Consider the following 6,000-nt stretch of genomic DNA (forward strand, 5'->3'; position numbering starts at 1 on the left):
AAGACACTAGATAAATAATTCATTGGTCTGTTTGGAGACCATAATATTTTACTGATTTTGTTAAGTTAATATAACGCACCTAAAGCTTTGCAGAGAAATAGAGACTCTCTATAAATTAAATCTGACACATATATATATCTCCTCTTATTGGTCATCTGTGATCTATATGAGCTAGCTTACACAAAAGTTGTCTTCACTGTAGATGTAAGACTCAAAGGTCCAGTCTGCCATAGACTTCACTCAACACAGCCTTTCACCAAGGGTCTTTCAAAAAAAATTTTTGAAACCAAAATTATAAATATTTATTATGCTTCTACTATTTAGCTAAGAGGCTTAAAGTGTGCATGGCTTACCTGAGCAGCTGACCTGGTCACAGGCTCCAGCTGTGTGTGCTAGACACTGTACAAACATAAAACAAAACACCTGATTACTACCTTAATCGCTAGGGTACATCAAGATCAATGCATACTACATTTAGAACAGCACTACTTTGAGTAAGAAACTGTGCCGCTTATTTGGTACTCAAGACAGTAATTCTGGGTACCATATATGAAAGATCCTGGGTCATTTTTCCAAAGGTGGAGAAATTTTGTCCCTTTGCAAACCAAAATTTTCTTTTTGTTTCTTGAAGGGTAATATTTTGCTGATTACTTGCTGCAGCCTCCTCAGACAATTACTAATACATTGGTAATGTGTGATATTTTATAGATCTTTGAAATTTTAGACCTGACATGAATGAAAAATGCTGAAAACTACTCCAAAGCCATCCTTCAGAATCAAAAAACACAAGGACTCGGGGACCTCTCATGCTGTGCACTCTATATTCCTGAATGGTTTTGTTGCTGTTTTTGTTCTTACAGTTAGCTTATGGACCACTTTATTCCTTATATTAAGAAGGCAAGATAAAGCTCTGATGAAAATGTGAAGCTTACATCGAATCAGACTAAGTAAGCTCTGCCTGTTAGGCTGCAAGTGCTTGGAAAACGGTTTGAGGCTTCTCTTTTCAAGCTAGAGGATAGACCGTTACCTCCCACTTTGGACAGGAATGTCTTGGCTCCATTTTGGTGTTATATCTATTAGGTGCAGAGTGATGAGTCTATCTTACTGCTGATTCACACAGGCTGTTCCAGCGGCAACATGTGACTGTGATTCCTCTGTGGCCCAGAGGATATTTTCCATCAGTGGTAACAGATGTTACTAATTCAGAAGGCCAAAAGAAAGAATAAAATTATATGTATACATAATACATATAAACATTTCGCTCATATTCTTTTGACCATAGGATCAATAAATGCAAGAGTTAAAACAATGAATGCTGCTGCTGTTGATATTGTTGGAATACACCAATAGTCAGCAAGGAGTCCTACTGAATGAGGACATGCAGTAAGTTAAATTGCTGATGGAAAATAGAAAATAAATTGAGTGTGATCCTGCTTTTCTGAAGGCCACAATAGAAATGGATGGGAATCATCTGAAAGAGTATATGAGGGGATGTGTTATGGTGAGATGGTGATATATTAAATCATCTTAGTTCTCAGTATACATGGAGGGGAAAAATGGGAGCTTGTTCCTGGAAGCTGTGCTTTAAATGCAGTTCTAATTATTTGAGACAGCTCATTTAATTGCAGCTAATGCCTGGCCAAATTTAGGACCAAAATGAGAACAAGTTGGCTGATAGTCAATCCAAGAAAAATGGTACATTGGATAACTTATCTAACAGAAGTGGCTGGTACAAATCTTATCCCATCTCAATCTTTGACAGTAACTCTGTCATTTCATGACTGATCACACCGCATCTAAATACCATTTTTGGCTAGGCATTTATTATTGAAAATTATCTTTCTACAGTAATCATTATAATTTGTATAATCTATTGGTCCACAAATGCTAAAAGAAAAAAAATACCCTTTTGTTCAGCTCTACTTCCTACCTTTTCCGTAATCCATCACCATTATGCACCCTTCTGCAGCTGAACTGTGTTGTCTTTGTCCTTGGTATAAATTATTTGCTCAAAAAAACCCCAGCTTAGTGCCTTTTTTTTCTTTTTTGTTTATTTCTTTTTGGTACAGCAATGAAGTCCATGTAAAAATAGACTTATATTTTTGTGGATTAATCAAAGCAAAATAGTGATCCATTTAAGGAGAGGGAACCAATCACCTCCAGTTGATCACACGAACAGGGCCTTTGTAAATTGCTCCGGACAAGGATCATGTCTTATTCACCGGATAAACTTTGTCATTGTATACACCTATGTTATTTCAAGAAATATGAGTTAAATAAGAAAAAAAAGGGCCATTTGGAAGCCAGCCTGAAACTCACTGAAGTCAATGAAAATATTTCCATTCACTCCAGTGTGAGCTGGATCAGATTCAAGAGGTCTTGTGAACAAAAACATCCATGATAATATAATAAAGACAGCATCATAATGTAATCATTCAAGGGGGCCAAATTAAGATCGCACAGGTGACCTAAACTGTTGTATTTCCTCATGCTTTTGAGCACTTGATTTTGCAACTTTAACATTTTTAACATAGCTGTTTCGTCTGTGATACTGGCAGCGTCACATTACACTGCAATGCAAATCAGCAGATGTCAGGCTTTTAAATTTTATCTTTTTTTTTCTTTTTAACAGGCAACAGCCTTTCCTGCAAGTCACTATATCCGCAGAGTTACTTTTTGAGCAATAAAAGCATTATAGACACATGAAGCATAGCTCTTCAAAGTCAGATATAATTACACTTTCTATGAGGTACTTCATGGAATATTTATTTCCATTAATATTGGAATCTAAGTGCGTTGTTTATTGACAAAATGAAAGCAATGTCAAATATAGAACTACACAGGGGAATACATTGGAATTCTGGAAATGTTCAATCTAATTCAACATTTTTGCCATACATGTATTAGGAACAATCCCAAGTGCAAAAACTAATGTCTCTGATGTAAAACTGTCTTCCAAAAGTTTGAAAGTCTGTCATCTTTCTCCATATACTCACTTCATTAAATAGTTTACAGCTTGCAAGGGGATCACAATGTTGGAGTAACAAAATGACTGTCCTGACAGATTCAGACAATAAAACAACCAGATTGTTATATGAATGTTTTCTCAGAGACTGTTGCTGCAACACGTAATAAATACAAATATTGAAACACCTGCATGATAAACATAATACTTTTAACAGATGTTAATCCCCCCTGAATGTGACCAGTGGATTTAGATCACATAAATGCAACTTGCCCCCTTCAGGTCTCCCTGGAAAATTACCAATCACATGATTGCTTTCTGACCAACTGCTGCAATCTATGTGCATGGGTTTGCTTTTCAGCTCTGCTACTATGAGCATTTCAAAAACAATCGATACCTATAGCAATATGTGCGTGTGACACTGAAGCTCATCTGCAAGTTAGGTTGTTTGTCTGCTGTTGGCATGAATTGGTTATGCCATTTTCAGAAAAGAGTGTTCCAGGTAAAAAACAAACCTATTTGCTCAAAATCCTGGCATTCCTCGGGCACGGCAAGTAGAGCAGAATGTATCTTTCCAATTGGTGGGACTTAGTCTTCCGTCTCAATGCCCTCTGATCATATGCAGCTTCTGTTGACTTCAGCCAGTTTAATGGAGGTTCAGTATCTTTGAAAATTAGCTATTAACCCTACCAAACACTACTGAAGTTTTGATACCCTTAGAGGAGAAGCACACACTTAAAACCCATTGGCTTAAACTTAAGCACTTGCTTATGCACTGTGTTGGGAAAGAGCCTGAATTTACATTTGTCTTTTCATCTCCAGAATGTATTTGAATCTCTATTGGTGTAACTTAAGCTTATACAAACGGTTCTGCACCCATATGGCCATATCAGTGTTACCAAAGATGACAGTATACATTTCCACTGTAGTGAGTGGCATTATTCAGTGTTAAGCTGTCTGATCAGTAGGGTCTGGCCTACTGACATGTGTATAACTGAAAATGAGCAATGTTGAAAGCAGAAAATAACTGACAAATGATTATTCATAGAAACAGAATGGCAAAGGAAAACTTGTAGACTTGATTTTGTGCCTCCAGTCAATAGCTGCATTAATTCAGAGAAAGTCGCCCAATGAGAAACAGAGGCAGAACAGAGGTCAGCGCAACAGAAAAATACCAATTCATCATGGAAAGGCAAAAATTTGCTTTCAAAATTGACAGGTAAACCAAGGAAATTTAATAACACAATTGTTATAAAAATTAACAATAGAATGTTCCATCTCGATGCACTACCTAGGGACATCTAAGTTGACAAAAATGTGGGATAAGCATAGTATTTCAAAACATAGAAAGGTTCAACTGGTGAGGAATTTCCCCAGATGGGGATGGACGTAGATCAGGAGAAACAAATGCAGCTGACTAGCAAGTATTCGAAGTGTTTGATAAATGGCTCCAGTGAATCTTCAGAGCTTCTCTTGGTGACAAAGGAAGACCAATTTATGTCTTAGATGCATGTTGGAGAAGAATAACCATCATTATCAAAAATAAAGACTCAATTTATTCAGCTTCAATTGTACTCTTGATGAAATAATTACAGAAAAAATCCTGGTTGGTTATAATAATCTAGAAAAAACACCAAGAAGATGTATTACTTGGGATATGACCGGCTACGGGGAGACAGCTGTTGAGTGCTCTAAGACAGAGATGGACCAAGGAAGTTTCAAAAATGTTCCTATTCAGAAATAAACAAATTTATTTACTTGCTTAAAGGCAAAGAGGAGGATTTTCTCACTACATCTAGTTAATTCTGCAATTAATTGCCAAAAGATGAGGACACAGCACATAGGAAAAACTTTTCTATTGATTATGAAATGAAAAATTCAGCTGATTCTTCCACTTTTTAGGATTATTAGCTCACCATAATTAAAACAGGAGAGGATGGTATTGCATAAAAATTGTTCCAGTGGAGCCAATGTGGTCAAAAGAGTAAACACACTGTTTGGGTGGATACATAATGTGTCGGGAGAGAACATGGACTTTTCTAAGATAACAGTTATGGTATTCAGCAACTGTAATAACCTGTGCAGCAGTGTTCCCCTCATTTTTAAAGGCTATTGAAGAATTACAATGCATTCATTAACAATTCTAAGTATTGCTGTTTGCAGAAAAACTCTCATGTGAAGAGGAACTAGCAAGATTCTTTATGTCATTGAAAGATCATAGAAAGATGCTGATAAAAACATCAATAAGATCAATTAAAAAGACCTTTTGGCCTTGTCTTATATAAGATAATAATAAGAGAAGGTTCAATGAAAACAAAAAGTAGCAAAGTCAAAACTAGTGAAGGGAGGTTTTTTTTTTATTCACCCCATACTTAGACTGAGGAGTGATTCCAAGCTATAGCAAGACTCAAAAATAATTTGGTCTTTTCTATGGTTAACAAGAGTTTCAAGAATTATTATGTATAAAACCCACTGTTTTTTCAAAGAAGTTTTGCATCTCCTTTTTTTTTTTAGTTTAATCTTAATTTTTTAAACTAAAGCACTAGGCTCAGGGCAGGGACAATAAACCTGCTTTTGTGCAGCTTGTTCTAACCACTTTAAAGAGCTGATCAGATGCAGTAGTTATTTTCTCTGGTTTCAAAAATAATTTTTGGCCTGCTATAACTATAGAAGACATTTTCAGGCTTCTTCTGTGTGTTGTGAAAAGACTGGTGTCTTGGCCCCTGACTGGCTTCACTGCTGTTGTCAAAATACAGAGAATGGAGAAGTCTGGTGTCTGGGTGCAGATACATCTTAATTTTGCCAGGACTGTCTCTTCTATTCATTATAATGCCACATATTTTACCTTTGAAATTCTGAGTACATTCCAATTTATAGCTATGTGAAAAGTTTTCTATAAATAAAGAGAAGTTACTTGTAGCGATAAAATATTTGCTTATACCGCCCCGATATAAAGTATTTGCTTTCCTTTCTGCCCCTGTCAGATTCCTGTTAGACATTATGAGCCCATGTTTCAGCTTAATCTGAGATTGTGC

The sequence above is a fragment of the Mycteria americana genome, chromosome 4 (assembly GCF_035582795.1).
Source record: "Mycteria americana isolate JAX WOST 10 ecotype Jacksonville Zoo and Gardens chromosome 4, USCA_MyAme_1.0, whole genome shotgun sequence".
Taxonomy (NCBI): Eukaryota; Metazoa; Chordata; class Aves; order Ciconiiformes; family Ciconiidae; genus Mycteria; species Mycteria americana.